General features: G+C 45.3%; 1 long non-coding RNA gene across 3 annotated transcripts in view; it reads left to right on the plus strand.

Moving 5' to 3' along the window:
• The window catches only part of LOC140064982 (uncharacterized), a 36,956-nt gene extending 18,935 nt beyond the window's left edge, over window positions 1-18,021 (plus strand). For 2 of the 3 annotated variants that reach the window (XR_011847839.1, XR_011847840.1), the window contains one exon: window positions 11,565-12,670. This is a non-coding gene — a long non-coding RNA (uncharacterized lncRNA). Of the gene's footprint in view, window positions 1-11,564; window positions 12,671-17,943 lie in introns of those variants that run through there. The other variant, XR_011847841.1, reaches the window with a different exon arrangement.
• Window positions 18,022-26,998: the final 8,977 nt, after the last annotated feature.

The following is a 26,998-nucleotide window of genomic DNA, read 5'->3' on the forward strand; positions in this document are numbered from 1 at the left end:
ATATGTGTTATGTACGTAGTATTAGTGTGTTATATGTATTGGATACATGTATGTATGTGTGTTATGTACGTAGTATTAGTGTATCATATGTATTGGATACATGTATGTATATGTGTTATGTACGTAGTATTAGTGTATCATATGTATTGGATACATGTATGTATATGTGTGTTATGTACATAGTATTAGTGTGTTATATGTATTGGATACATGTATGTATGTGTGTTATGTACGTAGTATTAGTGTATCATATGTATTGGATACATGTATGTATATGTGTTATGTACGTAGTATTAGTGTATCATATGTATTGGATACATGTATGTATATGTGTGTTATGTACATAGTATTAGTGTGTTATATGTATTGGATACATGTATGTATATGTGTTATGTACGTAGTATTAGTGTATCATATGTATTGTATGTATGTGTGCTCAGTATATTGTGCCATATGTGTTTCATGTATTTATATGTGCGCGCGCATATGTATTGTGTGTTAATTTGTGTGTAGTATTAATGTGTATTGCATGTGTTTATGTGCCACATTAATACTGTTACATTGCGTTTTCATCGTGTTACAGCCTCATGCACACAGACATACATGCATTTCGCGAGCTGCAAGCAACGAGAACTAGCAGCTGTTTGTGGGTTTACTCCCGGCCAAAACACACATTCATGTGCGTGAGTATAATGAGGTTCTGCAGCAGCTGAGGTGCGTATGATGAGGTTCTGGCTAAACTGAGGAGGATATCAAAGAGATTTCTGGACATAGGTAATTAATTTATTAGGCAAAGTTGTCAAGATTTGTGATATTGATTTGTGGAAAAAATACCTTTAAAGGTTTTTTCCATTACAGACCTAGGGGGATATAATGGGGCACATTTACTTACCTGTCTTGACGCGTTCCCCGAAAGTGCATTGTCCGAGGATAAGGCACTCTGCTGTGATTCACTAAGATCGTGCGACCGATATCCTGCATGTGTCGCTTCCCCGCTCAGGTCCGCCGGAGTTCACCATCTTCTTCCTGCTGCATGTAAGTGCATTGGATGCAACATAATGGGGGTCATTTACTAAGGGCCCGATTCGCGTTTTCCCGACGTGTTACCCGAATATTTCTGATTTGCACCGATTTTCCCTGAATTGCCCCGGGATTTTGGCGCACGCGATCGGATTGTGCGGCGCGCGACCGAAATCGGGGGCGTGGCCGAACGAAAACCCGACGGATTCGGAAAAACCGCTGCATTTTGAAAAAAAAAGGCACTTACCTTCACTCAGCCCGGCTCGGTGTATTCCAGTGTGTTCCGATGCTCTTCAGCGCAGCAGCGACATCTGGAGGACGGCGGAGGAACTGCCTTAATAAATCCCGGCCGGACCAGAATCCAGCGCAGAGAACGCGCCGCTGGATCGCGAATGGACCGGGTAAGTAAATCTGCCCCAATATGAAAGTGAAATCTCGTGCTCAGTCCAAATCGGTCGGATCGCCCGACGGCACTTCCCCTAAATTGCGTTGCATGGAAGTAGCACACCTGCGCCAAAATCCCATCGCGTGCGACCCCAGCGCAGACACCTGTTAAATACCTGTCCAAGCCGTGCAATCCCCGAACAAGTGCGATTCTTAGTAAATGAGCCCCAATGTCTGTTCTGTTGGGAATCCTATGATCAGCAGAACTCTCTGCAATAATACACTCATCACTGAGCCGGGCACGATGCCCCATAGACTGCAATGGAGAACAGATCCAGCCAGTTCTAGAAGGGGGCAGCCATAAGGCAGTATTACTATCAGGAATCACTGGCACTGGGTATCTACCAACATAATCATAATAATAATAATCTTTACTTATATAGCGCCATCATATGCCGTAGGGATTTACAAATCATAGGGGACATATACAAATAACATACTACATTACAGAGTACAAACAGTCATATGGAACAAGAGCTTACAGTCTATGAGGATGAGGGGGTGACACAAGAGCTTACAGTCTATGAGGATGAGGGGGTGACACAAGAGCTTACAGTCTATGAGGATGAGGGGTGACACAAGAGCTTACAGTCTATGAGGATGAGGGGTGACACAAGAGCTTACAGTCTATGAGGATGAGGGGGACACACAATTGCTTACAGTCTATGAGGATGAGGGGGTGACACAAGAGTTTACAGTCTATGAGGATGAGGGGGTGACACAAGAGCTTACAGTCTATGAGGATGAGGGGTGACACAAGAGCTTACAGTCTATGAGGATGAGGGGGTAACACAAGAGCTTACAGTCTATGAGGATGAGAGGGGTGACACAAGAGCTTACAGTCTATGAGGATGAGGGGGTGACACAAGAGCTTACAGTCTATGAGGATGAGGGGGTGACACAAGAGCTTACAGTCTATGAGGATGAGGGGGTGACACAAGAGCTTACAGTCTATGAGGATGAGGGGGTGACACAAGAGCTTACAGTCTATGAGGATGAGGGGGTGACACAAGAGCTTACAGTCTATGAGGATGAGGGGGTGACACAAGAGCTTACAGTCTATGAGGACGAGGGGGACACAAGAGCTTACAGTCTATGAGGATGAGGGGGTGACACGAGTGCTTACAGTCTTTGAGGATGAGGGGGTGACACAAGAGCTTACAGTCTATGAGGATGAGGGGGGACACAAGAGCTTACAGTCTATGAGGATGAGAGGGTGAGACAAGAGCTTACAGTTTATGAGGATGAGGGGGAGGCACAAGAGCTTACAGTCTATGAGGATGAGGAATGACACAAGAGCTTACAGTCTATAAGGATGAGGGGGTGACACAAGAGCTTACAGTCTATGAGGATGAGGGGTGACACAAGAGCTTACAGTCTATGAGGATGAGGGGTGACTTAAGAGCTTACAGTCTATGAGGATGAGGGGGTGACACAAAAGCTTACAGTCTATGAGGATGAGGGGGGACACAAGAGCTTACAGTCTATGAGGATGAGGGGTGACTTAAGAGCTTACAGTCTAGAGGATCAGGAGGTGACACAAGAGCTTACAGTCTATGAGGATGAGGGAGACACACAATTGCTTACAGTCTATGAGGATGAGGGGGTGACACAAGAGCTTACAGTCTATGAGGATGAGGGGGTGACACGAGCTTACAGTCTATGAGGATGAGGGGGTGACACAAGAGCTTACAGTCTATGAGGATGAGGGGGTGACACAAGAGCTTACAGTCTATGAGGATGAGGGGGTGACACAAGAGCTTACAGTCTATGAGGATGAGGGGGACACACAAGAGCTTACAGTCTATGAGGATGAGGGGATGACACAAGAGCTTACAGTCTATGAGGATGAGGGGATGACACAAGAGTTTACAGTCTATGAGGATGAGGGGGGGGGCACAAGAGCTTACAGTCTATGAGGATCAGGGGATGACACAAGAGCTTACAGTCTATGAGGATGAGGGGGTGACACAAGAGCTTACAGTCTATGAGGATGAGGGGTGACACAAGAGCTTACAGTCTATGAGGGTGAGGGGGGGACACAAGAGCTTACAGTCTATGAGGATGAGGGGTGACACAAGAGCTTACAGTCTATGAGGATGAGAGGAGACACAAGAGCTTACAGTCTAAGAGAATAAGGAGGTGACACAAGAGCTTACAGTCTATGAGGATGAGGGGGTGACACAAGAGCTTACAGTCTATGAGGAAGAGGGGTAACACAAGAGCTTACAGTCTATGAGGATGAGGAGGTGACACAAGAGCTTACAGTCTATGAGGATGAGGGGGTGACACAAGAGCTTACAGTCTATGAGGGTGAGGGGTGACACAAGAGCTTACAGTCTATGAGGATGAGGGGGTAACACAAGAGCTTACAGTTTATGAGGAGGAGGGAATGACACAAGAGCTTACAGTCTATGAGGATGAGGAGGTGACACAAGAGCTTACAGTCTATGAGGATGAGGGGGTGACACAAGAGCTTACAGTCTATGAGGGTGAGGGGTGACACAAGAGCTTACAGTCTATGAGGATGAGGGGGTAACACAAGAACTTACAGTCTATGAGGATGAGGGGGTTACACAAGAGCTTACAGTCTATGAGGATGAGGGGGTGACACAAGAGCTTAAAGTCTATGAGGATGAGGGGGTGACACACGCTTACAGTCTATGAGGATGAGGGGGTGACACAAGAGCTTACAGTTTATGAGGATGAGGGGGGTGACACAAGAGCTTACAGTCTATGAGGATGAGGGGGTGACACAAGAGCTCACAGTCTATGAGGATGAGGGGGTGACACAAGTGCTGACAGTCTATGAGGATGAGGAGGGTGACACAAGAGCTTACAGTCTATGAGGATGAGGGGTGACACAAGAGCTTACAGTCTATGAGGAGGATGGGTGACACAAGAGCTTACAGTCTATGAGGATGAGGGGGTGACACAAGAGCTTACAGTCTATGAGGATGAGGGGGTGACACAAGAGCTTACAGTCTATGAGGATGAGGGGGTGACACGAGAGCTTACAGTCTAGGAGGATGAGAGGATGACACAAGAGCTTACAATCTATGAGGATAAGGGGTGACACAAGAGCTTACAGTCTATGAGGATGAGGGGGTGACACAAGAGCTTACAGTCTATGAGGATGAGAGGTGACACAAGAGCTTACAGTCTATGGGGATGAGTGGGTGACACAGGAGCTTACAATCTATGAGGGTGAGGGGGTGACACAAGAGCTTACAGTCTATGAGGATGAGGGGGGGGGTCACAAGAGCTTACAGTCTAGGAGGATGAGGGGGTGACACAAGAGCTTACAGTCTAGGAGGATGAGGGGTGACACAAGAGCTTACAGTCTATGAGGATGAGGGGGTGACACAAGAGCTTACAGTCTATGAGGATGAGGAGTTGACAAAAGAGCTTACAGTCTATGAGGATGAGGGGGGGCACAAGAGCTTACAGTCTATGAGGATGAGGGGGTGACACGAGAGCTTACAGTCTATGAGGATGAGGGGGTGACACAAGAGATTACAGTCTATGAGGATGAGGGGGTGACACAAGAGCTTACAGTCTATGAGGATGAGGAGGTGACACAAGAGCTTACAGTCTATGAGGATGAGGGGGTGACACAAGAGCTTACAGTCTATGAGGATGAGGGGGTGACACAAGAGCTTAAAGTCTATGAGGATGAGGGGGTGACACAAGAGCTTACAGTCTATGAGGATGAGGGGGTGACACAAGAGCTTACAGTCTATGAGGACGAGGGGGACACAAGAGCTTACAGTCTATGAGGATGAGGGGGTGACACGAGAGCTTACAGTCTTTGAGGATGAGGGGGTGACACAAGAGCTTACAGTCTATGAGGATGAGGGGGGACACAAGAGCTTACAGTCTATGAGGATGAGAGGGTGACACAAGAGCTTACAGTTTATGAGAATGAGGGGGAGGCACAAGAGCTTACAGTCTATGAGGATGAGGAATGACACAAGAGCTTACAGTCTATGAGGATGAGGGGGTGACACAAGAGCTTACAGTCTATGAGGATGAGGGGGTGACACAAGAGCTTACAGTCTATAAGGATGAGGGGTGACACAAGAGCTTACAGTCTATGAGGATGAGGGGTGACTTAAGAGCTTACAGTCTATGAGGATGAGGGGGTGACACAAGAGCTTACAGTCTATGAGGATGAGGGGGGACACAAGAGCTTACAGTCTATGAGGATGAGGGGTGACTTAAGAGCTTACAGTCTATGAGGATGAGGGGGGGACACAATTGCTTACAGTCTATGAGGATGAGGGGGTGACACAAGAGCTTACAGTCTATGAGGATGAGGGGGTGACACAAGAGCTTACAGTCTATGAGGATGAGGGGGACACACAAGAGCTTACAGTCTATGAGGATGAGGGGATGACACAAGAGCTTACAGTCTATGAGGATGAGGGGATGACACAAGAGCTTACAGTCTATGAGGATGAGGGGGGGACACAAGAGCTTACAGTCTATGAGGATCAGGGGATGACACAAGAGCTTACAGTCTATGAGGATGAGGGGGTGACACAAGAGCTTACAGTCTATGAGGATGAGGGGTGACACAAGAGCTTACAGTCTATGAGGGTGAGGGGGGGACACAAGAGCTTACAGTCTATGAGGATGAGGGGTGACACAAGAGCTTACAGTCTATGAGGATGAGAGGAGACACAAGAGCTTACAGTCTAAGAGAATAAGGGGGTGACACAAGAGCTTACAGTCTATGAGGATGAGGGGGTGACACAAGAGCTTACAGTCTATGAGGAAGAGGGGTAACACAAGAGCTTACAGTCTATGAGGATGAGGAGGTGACACAAGAGCTTACAGTCTATGAGGATGAGGGGGTGACACAAGAGCTTACAGTCTATGAGGGTGAGGGGTGACACAAGAGCTTACAGTCTATGAGGATGAGGGGGTAACACAAGAGCTTACAGTTTATGAGGAGGAGGGGATGACACAAGAGCTTACAGTCTATGAGGATGAGGAGGTGACACAAGAGCTTACAGTCTATGAGGATGAGGGGGTGACACAAGAGCTTACAGTCTATGAGGGTGAGGGGTGACACAAGAGCTTACAGTCTATGAGGATGAGGGGGTAACACAAGAACTTACAGTCTATGAGGATGAGGGGGTGACACAAGAGCTTACAGTCAATGAGGATGAGGGGGTGACACAAGAGCTTACAGTCTATGAGGATGAGGGGGTGACACAAGAGCTTAAAGTCTATGAGGATAAGGGGGTGACACAAGCTTACAGTCTATGAGGATGAGGGGGTGACACAAGAGCTTACAGTTTATGAGGATGAGGGGGGTGACACAAGAGCTTACAGTCTATGAGGATGAGGGGGTGACACAAGAGCTCACAGTCTATGAGGATGAGGGGGTGACACAAGAGCTTACAGTCCATGAGGAGGATGGTTGACACAAGAGCTTACAGTCTATGAGGATGAGGGGGTGACACAAGAGCTTACAGTCTATGAGGATGAGGGGGTGACACGAGAGCTTACAGTCTAGGAGGATGAGAGGATGACACAAGAGCTTACAATCTATGAGGATAAGGGGTGACACAAGAGCTTACAGTCTATGAGGATGAGGGGGTGACACAAGAGCTTACAGTCTATGAGGATGAGAGGTGACACAAGAGCTTACAGTCTATGGGGATGAGTGGGTGACACAGGAGCTTACAATCTATGAGGGTGAGGGGGTGACACAAGAGCTTACAGTCTATGAGGATGAGGGGGGGGGGTCACAAGAGCTTACAGTCTATGAGGGTGAGGGGTGACACAAGAGCTTACAGTCTATGAGGATGAGGGGGTAACACAAGAACTTACAGTCTATGAGGATGAGGGGGTGACACAAGAGCTTACAGTCAATGAGGATGAGGGGGTGACACAAGAGCTTACAGTCTATGAGGATGAGGGGGTGACACAAGAGCTTACAGTCTATGAGGATGAGGGGTGACACAAGAGCTTACAGTCTATGAGGATGAGGGGATGACACAAGAGCTTACAGTCTATGAGGATGAGGGGGTGACACAAGAGCTTACAGTCTATGAGGATGAGGAGGTGACACAAGAGCTTACAGTCTATGAGGATGAGGGGATGACACAAGAGCTTACAGTCTATGAGGATGAGGGGGTGACACAAGAGCTTACAGTCTATGAGGATGAGGAGGTGACAAGAGCTTACAGTCTTTGAGAATGAGGGGTGACACAAGAGCTTACAGTCTATGAGGATGAGGAGGTGACACAAGAGCTTACAGTCTATAAGGATGAGGGGGTGACACAAGAGCTTACAGTCTATGAGGATGAGGAGGTGACACAAGAGCTTACAGTCTATGAGGATGAGGGGGTGACACAAGAGCTTACAGTCTATGAGGATGAGGGGGTGACACAAGAGCTTACAGTCTATGAGGATGAGGAGGTGACACAAGAGCTTACAGTCTATGAGGAAGAGGGGTAACACAAGAGCTTACAGTCTATGAGGATGAGGAGGTGACACAAGAGCTTACAGTCTATGAGGATGAGGGGGTGACACAAGAGCTTACAGTCTATGAGGGTGAGGGGTGACACAAGAGCTTACAGTCTATGAGGATGAGGGGGTAACACAGGAGCTTACAGTTTATGAGGAGGAGGGGATGACACAAGAGCTTACAGTCTATAAGGATGAGGGGGTGACACAAGAGCTTACAGTCTATGAGGATGAGGGGGTGACACAAGAGCTTACAGTCTATGAGGAGGAGGGGATGACACAAGAGCTTACAGTCTATGAGGATGAGGGGGTAACACAAGAACTTACAGTCTATGAGGATGAGGGGGTGACACAAGAGCTTATAGTCTATGAGGATGAGGGGGTGACACTAGAGCTTACAGTCTATGAGGATGAGGGGGTGACACAAGTGCTGACAGTCTATGAGGATGAGGGGGTAACACAAGAACTTACAGTCTATGAGGATGAGGGGGTGACACAAGGGCTTACAGTCTATGAGGATGAGGGGGTGACACAAGAGCTTACAGTCTATGAGGATGAGGGGGTGACACAAGAGCTTACAGTCTATGAGGATGAGGGGGTGACACAAGAGCTTACAGTCTATGAGGATGAGGGGATGACACAAGAGCTTACAGTCTATGAGGATGAGGGGGTGACACAAGAGCTTACAGTCTATGAGGATGAGGGGGGTGACACAAGAGCTTACAGTCTATGAGGATGAGGGGGTGACACAAGAGCTCACAGTCTATGAGGATGAGGGGGTGACACAAGAGCTTACAGTCTATGAGGAGAATGGTTGACACAAGAGCTTACAGTCTATGAGGATGAGGGGGTGACACAAGTGCCGACAGTCTATGAGGATGAGGGGGGTGACACAAGAGCTTACAGTCTATGAGGATGAGGGGATGACACAAGAGCTTACAGTCTATGAGGAGGAGGGGTGACACAAGAGCTTACAGTCTATGAGGATGAGGGGATGACACAAGAGCTTACAGTCTATGAGGATGAGGGGGTGACACAAGAGCTTACAGTCTATGAGGATGATTGGGTGACACAAGAGCTTACAGTCTATGAGGATGAGGGGTGACTCAAGAGCTTACAGTCTATGAGGATGAGGGGGTGACACAAGAGCTTACAGTCTATGAGGATGAGGGGGTGACACAAGAGCTTACAGTCTATGAGGATGATTGGGTGACACAAGAGCTTGCAGTCTATGAATCAAGGTTTCCCCCGGCTGAGTTACATTGCAGGTTGGTAAGAAGCCTGATGACCACACATTCCTGCCTGATGGGAACCACATCCTTGATTGTCCTTGTGACAACAAATATGATTTGACCACAAACAAAAATACATGTATGATCTATAATGACCCAAACATCTAAATAACATTAGATGGTTGAACAATCTGCTGTGTACAACATTCAGTGGCCTACAAAGGCAAAAAGAAATACACCAGGGTTCAAAACTGGTTCAGAAACGTCATCCCGAGGACTAATTTACCCAATGTCCTGATTATGTTTATGTCTTTATTAATGGCAGTGTATCCATATGTGCTGATAGTGCAACTATATGTAGGACAGAGGCGGAAATAGACAGTAGTATCTCTATATATATATCTATACATACACATCCTGCGCTAGACGTATAAATCTAAATGTACGTTGTAAACAAGTGCGTATAAATGTCGCTAGATGGATAGAAGTTATAAATGAATGTAAAAGTGCACATAGAGCAAAGGCAGGAGAACAAATACATTCCTAATATAAAAGATAATGTAAAGAAATCTATATTACTTCATGCATGTAAATCATCTAAACTTGCCTGTAAAATATAGCCCTAATATGTAGGCTACCATGGGAAACATGACAACTTATATATTATATATATAAGCGGCCCACTACTTAAGGACACCTGACTTACAGACGACCCCTAGTTAAAGACAGAACTCTCTGCCCCCTTTATTGATGATCCTTGGTCCAATTACAGCCAAAAATTTTGAAACTACAAAAAATTTTGTCCGGATCTACGATTAGAAAATTGTTTCGACTTACACACAAATTCAACTTAAGAACAAACCTATGGAACCTATCTTGTATATACTCTCTGTATATGGATTTTTATTATAACAGAATGTTTTCATACATTGTTCATGAGCATTAATAAAATTAGATACATTGATATCTAAAAATGTTTTGAAACAAGTAACAACTGCATGACAGTATATGCAGGCGCTGTAAGGTATGAAGACCTATTGTGGGTTTGGCTTTGGGCTACTACTAAGGGTGACCTTTTATAGACCCTGTCAAGTTCAACCCCTAAACTTTGGTTTAGATGTTTCTGCAACAGGGTCACTTCTTGAAGTAGTCTCTAGAGATGCTAGGGTGAAGCATCAAGGAATCGGACAGAGGATGGTCTGGAATAAGCCAAGGTCAGGGCAGGTGGAGTACTAGGAAATCTAGGATCAAGCTGTAGGTTAGGGTGTGCAGCAAAAGTTTAGGATGAAGACTTGTCAGGCTCATCACAGAAGAAGGTCAGAAACCAGATCCCGGAATGTTATCAGGGAACAAACCAAAAGATGGGGCGCAGGAGTCAGTCGTCAATCCGGATTACTTTATAGAACACTAACCAGAAGCCATAATGCTTTGGCACTTTCCTGGGGCGGAGGGGGGTGCCTCTTAAAATTAGGGTAATACTGTGATTGGAACAGTTTGGTTATTGGAGTAACATACAGTGGCCCACATTTATTAAAGCGTTTGTGCCAGTTTTCTCTTGCTCTAGAAAGAATGTCTTTAGATCTTGCACCTGTATTTCTTTTGTGTCGCGGTTGCTCTGTGTCTGACAAGACATAAAAAATGTGCACCAAAAGGGGCTGTTACTGCTTAGTCGGACCGTGCACCTTAATCCTGTCCATTGGGGCTTATTTACTAAGGTCCCGCGGCCGCATTTCCGTTGGGTTTTCCAACGTTTTTGGGGATCGTGTCGTACGTGATCAGATTTTGCCGCATCGGCACCAGCTTTCACGCGACACAAATCGGGGGGGAGGGCCGACAGACGAACCGACGTATTCGGACGACGCGCAGGATTTAACATGTCAAATTGTGTCACAAGACATGCACTCACATACACTGGGAAGAAGAAGGTGAACTCCGGCGGACATGCAGGATCTCGGGTGCACAATCTTGGTGAATCGCACCGCACTTCATCCTAGTCGGACTGTCCGGATCGGGGATTGTGACAGGACCGGGTAAGTAAATGTGCCCCAGTGTGCGCCACAATTCTGCAGCATGTACAAAGTGCACCAAAATAATGGTTCCCACTTCCCGAGCAGTACAGGGGGCGCCAGATTCATGAAGACTGTGTGCCAGTTTTGATGAATCCCCCGAACTCTGCAAACTCCACACTCAAACTGCGCCTAGTACAGACTGAACTAGTATTGCTAAATGTGGGCCAGTACCCCACTTGTCATACAGAATCCCACAATAAACTGCACTTCAGACTTATGGGGACTTCTACGGAGCTTCAGGGACCAAGGTCAACTATGAGAAGCCAGAACCTATGCTCTATGGCGATTGGCTTCTACTGACCCCTTATTTTTCCAGGCAGACTTCATCAAGATGGTTCGTGAAGAAACAGCCTTTAAATTCAATCCTGGCAAGACCTTTTGGCTGGACTTGCGAATAATATTTTCTTTTCCTCTGTGGACGAGGCGGGTTGGGACAGCGAGACAGCTATTACATCTACAACCGGAGTCTTCCTACGTACTACCAGGACCTGCTAAATTTTGTGAGGGAACATCATCTGGGGGTCTTCAAGGCTGTTCACAATTTCATCCAAGCGAAGAACATATCAAAGCCTATTCCATGGATACCTGCTAAGACTGTCTGGAAAAACATGGCTTCTAGCAGGTTAACCAAAGACCCTTGGCGTACCTTTGGTGTAACCGGAGTTGGTCTATAGATGCCAGTATGAAGTATTTTTTGGTGCTCTATAAACTTATTATTGGGATCCAAAGTATTGGAAAACCTGGTGCCGTATAAATTTTGTTAAGGATATTTTGTGCCTTGCCAAGTTATGAATTGGATGTCCATCTGCTCAGAGACTACTCTATCATGGACAACCTAGACATCGCTGAAGAAGAGAGATGATACCCCTCTTCTTCCACTCTTCCCCTTGTGTGCCTGATGTTCAATAAAGCTTCAGGGCTATGACGTCTCCTCCCTCTCCCCACTTTCCTACTCACCCCCACCCCCATTATTGATTAACATGTGCAGCTTAATTAGAATGTCAATGTAGTCTGGAGTGTAATGTATGATGAGGAACTCTGCCTGTGCCGTATGTTTTACTCTTGTACTACTTAGAATGTATGCAATATTTATTGTGCTGTGTTACAAAGCCTAAGCAACCTAATACCTAATACGGGGTATAAACTAAGTCTAGACACTCTGAAGATGCACCAAATTTATCATCTACTATGATTAACTGGCCCTTCTCAGACATTTAGTTAAGATTACAATGCCTAAAATTTAGACACCTAAATATTTTGTGGACATGGTGCGCCCATATAATACAAAGAATAGAACTGATCGATGCTCTACATCGAAGAAAAAATTTTGCTATAAATTAGGCATGAATGGTAACCATACCTAGTGCCCATACCTAGTGCCCTCTGTTTGTTTTATACACCTCCTATGGGGTTTCTCCTAAATTGGCGACTTCTGCAGGGAGGCTGCCTGTAAGTCACAGACACGCCCCCTCCATTGTCTTAGGGCAAGAAGGCGACGTGTCTGTGACTTACAGGCAGCCTCCGTGGAGAAATTAGTGCACATTTTAGGACCTAATTAGCCATAATATGTTCGTTTTTTTAAGGTTATGTGTATTAAATGCTATCAGAGGTATCTGCAATCGGTTTATTGATGGACTATTCTTAGCATTGGCCATCAGTATTAAATTGGTGGGGGTCTGACTTTGGGCACTCTTGTCAATGAGTTGTTTAAAGGGCAATGGCACTTGTCATGTAGTTACAAATCCTGTTAAAGGGGTTGACCAGTTATATCAAACAGGATAAGAATAATACCCTAATATTATGCATTTGTACTTACCTTTAAGGACGCAGGCCTTTCAGCAGGACTCAGCAGAACTTTCTGTAACATTGCATGTCTGGACAAATTTTAGTAGATGGAGTCGGTCATAAAGTTATCTATCTGCTCGCCCCTTCTGTCATAACCATTTCCATTTCAGTGGTTGGAGGGGAGTGCAGATCCATTCAGGAGGTCCAGTGTCCTGCTCTCCTGTTCCCTTCCTTGAATATGCCCTGGGAAGCTGGAGTGGGCGAAAGCAAAAAACAAACACACACTTACCTCCCTTCAGCTCCGTCCCTTGCATTTCAGGCAATAGCCCCACCAAGGGTTCAAGAGGAGGGTCATGATCCCCACTTCATCTAATAAGTGGCCTCCTGGGAACAGGGCACAACACTTAAGGTGAAGTTCCCTTGACAAACGGAAGTGACGCCCCCTGGTTGAAGCCGGTCCCTCATTCATTGGCGTGGATCCTGCCCCCACCCTTTCCTGAAACTTATGGGCTGGAGCCTGAAAAACTAAAGTACTGGAGCAATGGTGGAACCAGGAACCTGAGCAGGATAAGTATTTGTTCCTTCTTCCAACCCCCACCATGGGGATCCATGTATGCTAATTTGTCTCCATAATCTTACATAGAAAGAGAGCTGGGTACTGTCAATCAAGGATGAATAGGAAGAGCTGGGCAAGACTTGGTGCAATGGATCCGATGGCCGTCTCTATGCTGCACCAAAATGCTTGTTTGTGTATAGATAAATAAGACAAATGGGGCAGATTTACTTACCCGGTCCTGTCGCGATCCAGCGGCGCATTCTCCGACGAGGATTCGGGTCTGTCGGGTTTCACTAAGGTCGTGCGCCCGATGTCCACCAGGTGTCGCTGCTGCGCTGAGGTCCGCCGGAGTTCACTATTCTATTCCTGGTGCATGTAAGTGTGTGTCAAGCGACACTTTTTTTTAAATAGCGCGATTTTTCCGAATCCGTCGGGTTTTCCGGCGGCCACGGCACCTGTTTTTCATCGCATGCAAGCCGGCGCTGATGCGACACAATCTGATCGCGGGGCAATTCGGCGCAAAACGGTAAAATTCGGAAAACCCGGCGGAAAAGCGCAATTCGAACCCTTAGTAAATGTGCCCCAATATATCAGAATTTGGGTTACAAATGTTCCAGAGAAATACATGATTATGATGCAGAGCACCTCACCTGCCAGAACATAACCCAGACGCTCCGTAGGTCCCACACCCCATCTAATGTTCTTCTCCTCTCCATGTCTCATTTCTAAGTATGTAAACACCTCTCCCGTCCTCCTTCTACCTTTCTAGTGGATTTGAATTTTATATATTTGGTTTTCATAGAAAATAATTGCAATTAGATGTGTCCCATCTTTATAATTACTTTATGACTTCTTGCACTTCATCTGTCATGCCGCGCTCCGTCTTCGGAGGACGTTGATTAAAATAATTGTGTTTAGAGGCTTTAGAACACAGAACATAAGTAATGTATAAAATCATAGCCGAGGATGAAACTTCTAGGTTAATTACAAGATCTGCACAATACATGTGTCAGATTAGGAAGGCAATCAGCTTCCCTGTTATTTTATGCATTGCTCTTGCTCTTTGGCGCTTAAAGAGAACCTGTCAGGTCGACTCGGGATCCTAAACTAACTACAGGTCCACGTGAGAGCTTTCTGCGGCCTCAAATTCCAAAAACAAACATTTATATTCCCCTAGTTATGAGTCCAATGAGGAATCTGAAGATCTTGTCGCCTCCTCTCACGTTGCTGTACTACGCCGGCTTCACTTGCCGCAACGCTCAGGTGCCGAGATTTATGTTTGGGTTTTTTAAAGTAACTACTGACCTGTGGGTTGGTTAGTGTCCCAAATCGCCATGACAGGTTCTCTTTAACTACAACTCTTTGCATCTTCCTCTGATTCTGGAGCATTTTGCATTTTTCTGTAGCTCCGTACCATTCCTGAGCAAATAAATGTCAATATTTTTAGCTTTCTGCTGTAAAATGGGCGGTAGCTTGCTTTCTGCCCCATACCAAGACCACTCAACTGACAATAGAAGAGAGAACATAATTAGCATATTTCCAGGGTAGTTCCAGAAAACATTATGCTAATTATGTGTTCTATTGTCAGGTGGGTGTTCCTGGTCTGGCTCCACCTATCTGACGTGAGACAAACAACAAGAATAGTGGTGGCTAAAGAGAATGGTCCAATTACACTCACCGGCCACTTTATTAGGTACACCATGCTAGTAACTGCCAGAACTGCCTCAATTCTTCGTGGCATAGATACAACAAGGTGCTGGAAGCTCCTCAGAGATTTTGGTCCTTATTGACATGATGGCATCACACAGTTGCTGCAGATTTGTCGGCTGCACATCCATGATGCGAATCTCCCGTTCCACCACATCCCAAAGATGCTCTATTGGATTGAGATCTGGTGACTGTGGAGGCCATTTGAGTCCAGTGACCTCATTGTCATGTTCAAGAAACCAGTCTGAGATGATTCCAGCTTTATGACATGGCGCATTATCCTGCTGAAAGTAGCCATCAGATGTTACAGGGTACATTGTGCTCATAAAGGGATGGACATGGTCAGCAACAATACTCAGGTAGGCTGTGGCGTTGTACCAAGGGGCCCAAAGAGTGCCAAGAAAATATTCCCCACACCATGACACCACCACCACCAGCCTGACCCGCTGATACAAGGCAGGATGGATCCATGCTTTCATGTTGTTGACGCCAAATTCTGACCCTACCATCCGAATGTCGCAGCAGAAATCGAGACTCATCAGACCAGGCAACGTTTTTCCAATCTTCTACTGTCCAATTTCGATGAGCTTGTGCAAATTGTAGCCTCAGTTTCCTGTTCTTAGCTGAAAGGAGTGGCACCCGATGTGGTCTTCTGCTGCTGTAGCCCATCTGCCTCAAAGTTCGACGTACTGTGCGTTCAGAGATGCTCTTCTGCCTACCTTGGTTGTAACGGGTGGTGATTTGAGTCACTGTTGCCTTTCTATCAGCTAGAACCAGTCTGCCCATTCTCCTCTGACCTCTGGCATCAACAAGGCATTTCCACCCACAGAACTGCCGCTCACTGGATGTTTTTTCTTTTTCGGACCATTCTCTGTAAACCCTAGAGATGGTTGTGCGTGAAAATCCCAGTAGATCAGCAGTTTCTGAAATACTCAGACCAACCCTTCTGGCACCAACAACCATGCCACGTTCAAAGGCCTCAAATCACCTTTCTTCTCCATACTGATGCTCGGTTTGAACTGCAGGAGATTGTCTTGACCATGTCTACATGCCTAAATGCAGTTGCCGCCATGTGATTGGCTGATTAGAAATTAAGTGTTAACGAGCAGTTGGACAGGTGTACCTAATAAAGTGGCCGGTGAGTGTATATATGCTGCGCTGGGGACCTGGGTTTAAGTCCCATCTAGATCAACATCTGCGGAATTTGTATGTTCTCTCCGTGTTTCTGTGGGTTTCCTCCGGGTCCTCCGGTTTCCCCCCACACTCCCAAACATACTGGTAGGTTGATTGAATTGTGAGCCCCATTAGGGACAGGGACCAATTTAGTAAGCTCTGTGTATCGCTGTGTAATCTGTGTGCGCTATATAAATATATAATTCTTATTATTATAATGATTAATTATATCAGAATCAGTGGAGTGGTATCTAGGAAAGGAAGTAAAGAGTTGAGGTTGATGGTGGTGGTAAAAAGTGTTCACTGCAAAATTATGTCATCTTATCAACATAACATGTTGAACACGTATCTATCAGACTTATGGGCCCTGGAGCCTGAAGGAACCCAGTTGCTTCTGTACCTATTATGGTCCTGTTAAAGCTTCTGCACTGAGGTCCAGGGCCTTCAAGTTATGCCTCTACGTATTCCCGTTTCCTAAAAAGTTAGGTTTTTATTAGAACATGCTATCTTTTTCTGATTGTTGGGGGTCAAGCCAGTGTGACCGGTCCTAGAGACTTGGAGGTTGTACCCTTTGAACTTTCTAGGACCCCCACCCTAGAAATGAAGGTTCAGCATGGGTAGTATAGCAGAGGATGGCTCTTCTGGCCACCATTATGTTCAAGATGTTGGTGCCGAACCCATTCACTTTTCAGGATCAATGGAGGTCCCAGACACCATGGGGCAGATTTACTTACCCGGCCCATTCGCGATCCAGCGGCACGTTCTCTGCACTGGATTCGGGTCCGGCCGGGATTTATTAAGGTAGTTCCTCCGCCGTCCACCAGGTGGCGCTGCTCAGCTGAAGTTCCCTGGAACGCACTGGAATACACCGAGCCGGGCTGAGTGAAGGTAAGTGCAATTTTAGCAACACATATTTTTTTTAAAATGCGGCGGTTTTTCCGAATCCGTCGGGTTTTCATTCGGCCGCGCCCCCCGATGTCCGTCGCATGCATGCCGGCACCGATGCACCACAATCCGATCGCGTGCGCCAAAATCCCAGGGCAATTCAGGGGAAATCGGCGCAAATCAGAAATATTTGGGTAACACGTTGGGAAAACACGAATCGGGCCCTTAGTAAATGACCCCCCATGTCTCTACCAATAAAAGACTAGTCCAACCTACCTATTTTGTGTTTACAGCTGCAAAATATATGTATACTGAATTCTCTCTTTGTCTGGGGTTTCTATTTAGGGCCTTAGTTCTTATGACCTTTGGCCAAAAAGTGGGCACTTCAGCCAATCAGCAGAAGAAGTTTTGGAACCTGAATAGAGACTGTCTGGATAACCCCTTTAATCAGGAGAAATTACAGTCCCCCTGTTCTCTCGACTCCCCCTGAGACTTAAGAGTTTGGTAATTGTAACAATCAAAAAATTCTAAACTAGTCTAAAAAACATGTATGGAATGAAAACTCAATGTTCTGTTCTAATATACTTAGGAAATCGAAGGCTGAATTTCAGATCTATACTTGGAAGAATACCTCCTGCACTATTGTGTTGCCTCGGACTATAGACAGTAAGCATTATCTATTTTCTTTTATTATTACACTACTGGGTAAGGGCTGTTTCTTTTTTCCGCCTCTTCTGGTATGCTTAGAGCGGCCATGCCGTGTCCCTACAGACACCTAAGTCAACTTCCTTAAAGGAAGAACCTGTAGAAAGGCAAAAATAGAAAAATCGATGCACCAGCCTAGGAATGACAAATTTCCACATGAATGCACCTAGCTGTTTTCGGCTCCCTTGCAGACGCTACTGTGAGGATTGTGTCTTTGAGCGCTCACATGATCAAATTTATGAAAAATACATAAATATTCATACTTTCTAAAGTTTCTCTTATTTTTAAATGTTACAGCCACAAACTAAAATGGATTTTATGGATATGTTACATAATAGGGCAACACAAAGGGGCACATTTACTTACCTGGTCCTGCGCAATCCCAGTTCCGGAATGTCCACAGTCCAGAATTTAAGGCTTAATGCGCAAACAATTGAGAGCCAGGTCACGGCCCCCATAGAGGTCGATTTTAAGAGGGGGTGAGCAGCGGCTGAAACAGGACAGACCCTTTTGCATGTTTGCGGCCCATTTCTGCTCACGACCGTATGCATGAGGCGTAAAAATTAGGAAGACTTTATAGGGGTTATACTTACGCAACTCACTATAACTTGTATTTTATTCAAAATGATATCAATTATGCAATTTATCAAAAATTTTGGGTCTTATTTACTAAGGGTCTGCGGATCGCACTTTCGTCGGATTTTTGGAATTTTCGGGAGTTGTGCCACTGTGACAGGTATTTAACTGGGGATTGTGTCACACGTGATCGGATTGTGGTGCTGCTGCGCTGGCTTTCATGCGACAGAAATCGGGGACGTGCCGACTGATTCGGACCGAGCGCGGGATTTAACTTTCAATTTCTGTTGCAAGATTAAGCACTTACATGCACCAGGAAGAAGAAGGTGAACTCCAGGGACCTGAGCGGGGAAGCGACACATGCAGGATATCGGGCGCATGATCTTAGTCAATCGCGGCAGATGTGCATTCCGGTCGGACAATGCACTTTCGGGGAGGGTGCAGGACGGATAAGTAAATGTGCCCCATTATCTAATAAGCCACACAGCGGCACTTCACTAAACATATCTTCCGGAACAGTGATTGAACTCTACAAAAAATTTCACGCCACTCTCAAATAGTTTTGACCCTAGATGTTTTTTTAAATCTATTTTTAGATCATTTATACTTTAGCAAAGACGTCACATTTTCCCAAAATGTTTTCAAGCGAATAAATCTGATTTGTACCCCTGCAGCATTACTCAAGTTTAGTCATTAAAAATTATACGCAGAAAAACCAGCAAAGCCCTGAATGTTATGACAAGCAGAGCGTCCGCGGCAGACGGCGGCGGTGCGATGCCGTGTTTTATGAGATGCAGCCTATAGCGATGGGACGGTGACTTATTGGGCTGAACACCCTTCCTATCTCATGGTGAAGTGGAGCTTATGATAATAGCCAAGGGAAGAGCTGGATGATAATGTGACATCACTTGTAGGATAGTCATGCAAATAATGGAGATAATTGGCAGTCTTTAACAAGTTAACAAGCGGTTCATGTAGAAATTGTTTCCTCGCTTTAACCACCGAGCCGTGGCCCAAGACTGGCCATGGAACACCCGGGCCACGGGCATCTGCTATGAAGTCATCAGCCGGCGACACGCCGTGTCATAGCGGGTGCGTGGTGGCACTGAGCATAGACGTGCCTCTGTCTGCAGTGCCGGGACACTGAGAACAGAAGAAGCCGGGACCGCAGGGTGAAGAGGAGCGCCGGAGGTAAGTGTTGACTTTATTATTTTATGGGGGCATTTCTTTAATGGGGGAGCACTGCTGGGGGCATTTCATTAGGGGGAGCACTGCTGGGGGCATTTTTATTAGGGAGGAGCACTGCTGGGGGCATTTTTATTAGGGAGGAGCACTGCTGGGGGCATTTCATTAGGGGGGAGAACTGCTGGAGGGTATTTTTAATGGTGGAACTCACTGCTGGGGGCATTTCATTAATGTGCGAACTCAAATATTAACGTTCAGAAGGAGATGCATTTAGGACCCATTTTTCTTGTTTATCGTCTGCCATTCCTTTCAATAACCTTTCTTCGACAGGCGGCCTATTTTGTATTCATTTTCCGAATATCAAAAAGTTACACAAAATGTAAGAGCAGCTCCGTATCTATGAAAGCAAGACAGTAACAATGACAAGCAAACATTCACAAAGGCTCCGAAGGAAAGGTGACAACAAAGCGGAAAAGTAATAAAATACAGAGCGATGATGAAAAGGAAGAGCTCAAAGCCTCCATTCTTAGTCTGCCGATTCCTGTGGAAATTAAGCAGTTTCATCATTTTTTTTTTCCAAGTGTATGAAGCTGACAAACACTTTCTGGGTGGAAATGGGGAGAAACATGCACCCATAGAGATAAAGAGGTTCTATGTAAACATTCAGGATCTCCGCTGGGCTGATTTGATTCATGAGACAATGAAGAGCGTCGAAAGGTTCATTCCTTAAATGTCATCCAACGTCTGGACCCAAAACATAAAAACTGTAGAAATTCTTATAAAAACAACATCTTTTTGATGTTTTCTATCATTGTGCAAGTAATACTTTAAGTTTTTGATTAAAAAGGACAACCCTCGCGTCTCAGGCCAAGTTGAAGTTGCCAAAGTTTGGCAAAGAAAATGTGGTACAAGCAAAATTCTGAAACCTAGTTGTTTCCGATGGACCGGGACTTATCCCATCACAAATTCCTGTACTCTAGTTGGCACAGAAGAGATTACTCTTGGTACTTTCTTGACCATGAATAACACGCCTATGTTTGGGGACTCCTTCACTCATAGTATCATAGTTTATACGGTTGAAAAAAAGACACTTGTCCATCAACCAAGGAAGGGAATTGGATGAGGAACATAACCAACATGCAACAGAAATCGGGGGGCGGTGCTGTCGGACGATCCGACTGATCCGTACTGAGCGCGGGATTTAACTTTTAAATTGTGTCGCAAGATCAAGCACTTACATGCACCAGGAAGAAGAAGGTGAACTCTGTCGGACCTGAGCGGGGAAGCGACACATGCAGGATATCGGGCGCACGATCTTAGGCTACATTCACACTGCTGTTGCCCGCCGTACCTTAGCATGGCGGGCACACTGCGGTGCCAGGGAGAGGAGAAGGGGGAGAGCGCCGCTCACCCCTGCCCCTCTCCATAGCCTAACATAGAGCCCGGCGCCGTACTCTTTCTACGTCCTATCTTTCTATGGGCTATGGAAAGGTACTATGCCGCACGTGTGCTGCACCGTACCGCTCCCGTACGGCACCATGAGGCCATTGCGATGTATGGGGGACGTATGTACGCTGTATATACGTCCCCCCTACATTCATGTGAAGTGAATCGCGGCACAATGCATTCTCATCGGACAATACACTTTCGGTGAAGTCCTCCAGACGGATAAGTAAATGTACCCCAATGTTGCAAGGAGTGAAAGTGTGTATAAAAGGCATAAAAGATGTTTCTGAAGCAGCTCCATTTATTGCATTCGGTATTGTAACTCTGTTCCATTGAAGACAATTGAATTACATTGTAGAATGCAACAAAACCAGTGGCCATAATAAAAGCCGCCAAATCCCAAACTGATCGCTGTTGGTAAAACTGTAAGACATGAAAGTTAAAAAGGTAAACAGTAATCGTACAACAGCCCCTTTAACAATATTTTAATTTTTGTTTAATACCCTACTAGTAGGAGCCATATTGGGGTTACATAGAAATCCTGGTTTGTCTCATATGTTCCAGGCTAGAAAGGTAGTGTACGTTTTAGCATTTGGCCTTGATAGTCAGGTTGTACCTGGGTTCTTTCAGCATTGTGATCTCATCTTCACAGACTACAAATTCTATAAGTTAATCGACTTTAGATCCGAGAAGGTGAAGCAGCTGTGTTCAGGGAGAAGTGATTAGAACTTCAAGTCTTCTCAATAAGATCAGTAAATTAACATTGTAGTTGCAACAAAATGCACATGTCCGTCAATGGAAATGCCTCTTGTCCTACACCTATTGTAGAACTGCACAATGCATGGAAAGAGTAAAACTAATAATTCTTTTCTCAAAATCCAGAATAATTTAGTTGTTTTATAATCTTATATTTTACCTTACATGGCTCCATGCCAGTAGCTTCTAGTAAGTCCCAGGGGGTGGGGTGGGGGGGATTCAAACTTCAGGAACAGTTGCCACATTAATTCTTCCTCCCACCCTTTCCCCTTGTTCCTTCCCCCCTCCGCTTATGCAGATCACCACCACGAGCATTCCTTGTGCTTTCTTGGAGAGCTCTCGCTTTCTATAATGAAGTCTTCACTGCTCATTGCGCATGTGTCGTGTACTATGCACGGTTGGTAGGTAGTGAGCGGTACGCAACTCACTGGTATGGGAGGAAAAATTGATTCAGCACCGGTTCCTGAATTTTTATCTGCCCCCTCCTCCATCCCCTGGGACTTACTAGAAGCTGCTGGCAGGGAGCCAGCTAAGGTAAAATTTAAGATTATAAAACAAAAAAATTACTCTGAATTTTTTATAATGAACAAAAAATAGCTAACTGGAACCTGCCATCAATGAAAAATGACTTTCTTGACGACAGGTTCCCTATAAAAACAGGAGAGGTTATCTAAAGAAATTTAAAATTACCACAAACTTTTTTTCTGGAAGTTTGTCTTCCAACCCGATCAGTGTCAGTTTCACCACTTGTACATAATACCTTTGAATTCTGTCATAGAAAACCCACAGTAATAAAAAAATTCCAGACAGCAAAACGATTGTCACAATTTTAAGATGAGTAAATAATTCTGAAGCTGGATTGGATTACTGCTTGGAGTGAGTGACCTGTGGCAGGATATCAAACAAGGAGCACAGTGGACCTAAAGGGGCACATTTACTTACCCGTCCCGTTCACGCAGCCGATCCGGAATGTCCAACGAGGATTCTGAGCTGCCGCGATTCACTAAGATCGTGCGCCGATGCACCACAATCCAATCGCGGGCAATTCGGCGCAAATCGGAAATATTCGTGAAACCCGGTGGAAATACGCGATTTGGACCCTTAGTAAATGAGCTCCACAGTGTCATGGGCAGTTAACCTCTCGGATGTGGCGGTCACCTCAAAGGGGTGATATAGAAGATTCCCTTTAAAATCAAATCAGATATATTTTGCCATAATTTAAGAGAGTGCACAAACCTAAAGTAATACACATCTATATTTAGAAACCGGTGTAGCAGAGGAGTCAAAATGAACATCACTCAGGCTTTGAAAAAAAGTTTAAAAAAACGAAATAAAGGAATTTATTAGAACCAGGTTAATTGCTGATCTACAATCTATTTGATGGCACTTTTCCTTTAAACATCGCAGTCACTTCGGAATGAGGGAAAACGGGAAGCGTATAAAATTAGTCAGGCACTGTCTTTGTAGCTCACTAATGTTAGCCTGAAAGAGAGCTGACCTACTTAACCAAGTTTATGCCTTAATCACCCACCGTCTGATCTACATGCCAACTGCAAACACCTGGGTTATTTTATCTTGGTTTACCCCTACTGAGATTACATAAAGAAGTTTTACTTACCCAAAGAGAAGGTAGAAATCTGTAGAACGATACAAAACAAAGAGTATACAAAGTATTTTTTCTTAACAAAACTATCAAAAGTGCCAGAACTTTCACCGCCTACCCCGATTGTGTATAGACTTATCGCGACTCGCATTGATGGAAAAATAAGTATTAGTGGTGGTTTCCCACCTTTGGGACCTAAACCCAAGTTCGGATTGGCCCACCACAGAACCAATGATTCCTTTGGTGGGCCCAGGCTGTGACGCATTATGGGCCCCAGTAGAAGACAAAACCCTTTTGAGGTGACAGGGGCAATCACTTGTTACTAAGGGGGGACATCAGAATTTGTACGCCTCCCCATTTACATCTCCAAGGCAAGTGGGCATGGAGGGGCACAGGTTGGGCCAGCATGTGGCATTCCTCAGGCCTGAAAGTTCGTAGCCTATAGCTCAATTGTACTCCAGACAGGACCAGGGGTAGAGTTGTCCACCAGAGCAGCCACCTGCCCAATCCATCAAGAAGCTGGATCCTTCCGATGTATTGGGTGGTACCAAACTGGCAAGGACTTCATCATACACTAGCGAATAAGCTCCGGCTTATGATAAATTTACCCCAAAGGGACGATAGTCAATCCAAAAAGTACAAAAACGAGGGGAGGGTGGAGTAGACCCCCAGTCCCGTCAACACCACTAGATGGATTTTGGCTTATGGGATGATTTACAAATATTATGGGTTAGTAGATCATAGGATATATCATTTATCAGGATTTTTGGATGAAGATCCCTCAAAATCATCACCTCCGGTAGAACCTTCATACTCCGTCTAACACTTCCTATACCCTAACCATAGGATAAGTCATAAGTTACTGATACAATCTACTTCTATGTCACGACCAGGACCATGTTTCACCCATTGCCATAGGAAGTGGCAATGGCGCAAACGCAACAGCACTCCATATTTTCCTCCATTTCCTTTTTCTCCCAGTGATCCCAGTGGTCAGACTTAACTGGGGAAAAGGTTGCATTGATGGGACAACCCCTTTAAGACTCTTGAAAATCTAGGAATACAAGAAAAGCCCCCTGGGGCCCAATATAGTATTATTTATGAGTTCTAAGATTTCAAACAAAGGGGCAGGTATGGATTTTTTTTCGACGCTGGTCATGGTAACATCATTCAGGATAAAGCTGACTTGGCGGCACAAGCCTTAAGTGAGGTATTATTCATCATGCACATCTAGGTGTAAGGATCTGTAGATTTCTCCAAGCATACACAGTTTCAGTAAGACATTATAACTTTTTTTTTTGCATATTCCATAGCCAAGACACCATAAATTATTTTGAAATAAAGCCTCGCATTAAGAAAAGATGGGTTCATTACAAGATCTTCCAGCGGCTCTCCGCCCTCCCCAATAACACTAGTGTCCGGAGCTGGGAGCGGGGACATTAATTGCCAGGCAAATTATATTTTCAGAGGCGAGATGATTGGGATCATTTTTCACCTCTTAGAGATGAGATATGTGTTGGAAAGCAGAAAGGAGGCGCAGCCATGGTAAAGATTATTAGACGATTGTTCAGACTTGTGTAAATCAAGGCAAAACACAAGATCTGTATCTATACAATACAAGCTCAACGCATAGAGGATGAGGATTAGCTCAACTACTAGAAATTGCTCCTTGATTGGTCCTTGTTGTTGCAAAAACCAAGACATCACAGGTCCATTATTTATGGTGGATCTTTTGAGTTGAGAAGGTTGATGAGATACGTCCTCCTAAGACTCTACAAGCCCCATAGCCCACCATCAAAATGTCTGACGAGGTCAGGAGGCAAATAAAGGGGTATTCCCAACTTAGACCTTCATAGATAGAAGCATCTCCCACTTATCATCCGGATCCAGGGTCCCAGACTTTTCTCCAAAAACCACTACCAAGACATGAAGGGATACTTACATGGTACCTTCTCCATATAGTGTCCAAGTGGTATATCTTCCTTACCAGTTAGATATACAGTAGGCCATATTTTCCTAGGTTTGTTAAAGCACAAAAGGAATAATAGACCCTCAAAAAGAGTATGATAAATCCCAAAAATAAACCATAATCTCTTAAACCTTGTGGAGCACCTTAGGATGACATTGGGGCAGATTTACTTACCCGGCCCATTCGCGATCCAGCGGCGCCTTCTCTGCGGTGGATTTGGGTCCGGCCGGGATTCACTAAGGTAGTTCCTCCGCCGTCCACCAGGTGGCGTTGCTGCGCTGAAGAGCATCGGAACGCACTGCAATACACCGAGGCCGGATGAGTGAAGGTAAGTGCAAGCTCCGCGACACATTTTCCGTTTTTAAATGCGGCGGTTTTTTCCGAATACGTCGGATTTTTGTTCGGCCACGCCCCCGATTTCTGTCTCGCGCATGCCGGCGCCGATGCGCCACAATCCGATCGCATGCGCCAAAATCCCGGGGCAATACAGGGAAAATCGGCGCAAATCGGAAATATTCGGGTAACACGTTGGGAAAACGCTAATCGTGCCCTTAGTAAATGACCCCCATTATCTTTGTTAGACCAGATCAATCGAAATCAGTTCACATTCATATTAATGGAAGCTAAGCTGATTACCTGACCCAACCACTAGATAGAGAACCAGCTCTGTGGTGGTCTTTTGGTCTACGGTACTTGTTAGGTGGAAGTGCTAAGGGTCTAGGGACATGGTGTGGGTATTAAATGGCCACAAGGGACCATGGTATGGTCCATCATGACACAGTCAAGCTGTAGGAGTCTTTAAAACCAACACAATGCTTGGACCAAAAGGTAGAGCAGGTACATGTTTTTTGGTCACCGCTGTTCCTGGTAAACCCCTTCAAGTGGAAGAAGACTCAGTTTCGTTATGGGTCTAAGAGGTATGTCTATGAGGGAGTCCAGGTGGTTTTCAGTCCAGCAAAAACAGCCATTGTATCTTCTGAATTTTTCCGCCATTATGCTATGAAGATGGCTTTAGTCTGCGATCACTCATTGCATCTTTATCCCATTTGTACATGGAAACCTTTGGAAATGTCGAATGGAAACCTTTGGTTTCATGACTTTATCAAACACATGCATTTCTTAAAACTCCTACCGGCCACTTTAGAAACTCAAGGCATTACTTAAAAGCAACGATTCCAATAATCACTTAATCTAACCTTGCCGAGGTCCTTTGGATGACAATATCTTTCTTGGACCAGATCTTTAGAGATCAGATCTCAGAAATTTTATTGGAAGCTGGTCACTGAACAGGGAACAAGCTCTCAATTTCGGTGTTGTAGTGGTCTCTTGGTCTTCGGTACTTCGAGTGCCAGGAGTCAAGGGATATGCAATTATTGGGCCATAGAACATCCCATTGTGATATGG

This window comes from Engystomops pustulosus, chromosome 6, assembly GCF_040894005.1.
Source record: "Engystomops pustulosus chromosome 6, aEngPut4.maternal, whole genome shotgun sequence".
In the NCBI taxonomy this organism is placed as follows: domain Eukaryota; kingdom Metazoa; phylum Chordata; class Amphibia; order Anura; family Leptodactylidae; genus Engystomops; species Engystomops pustulosus.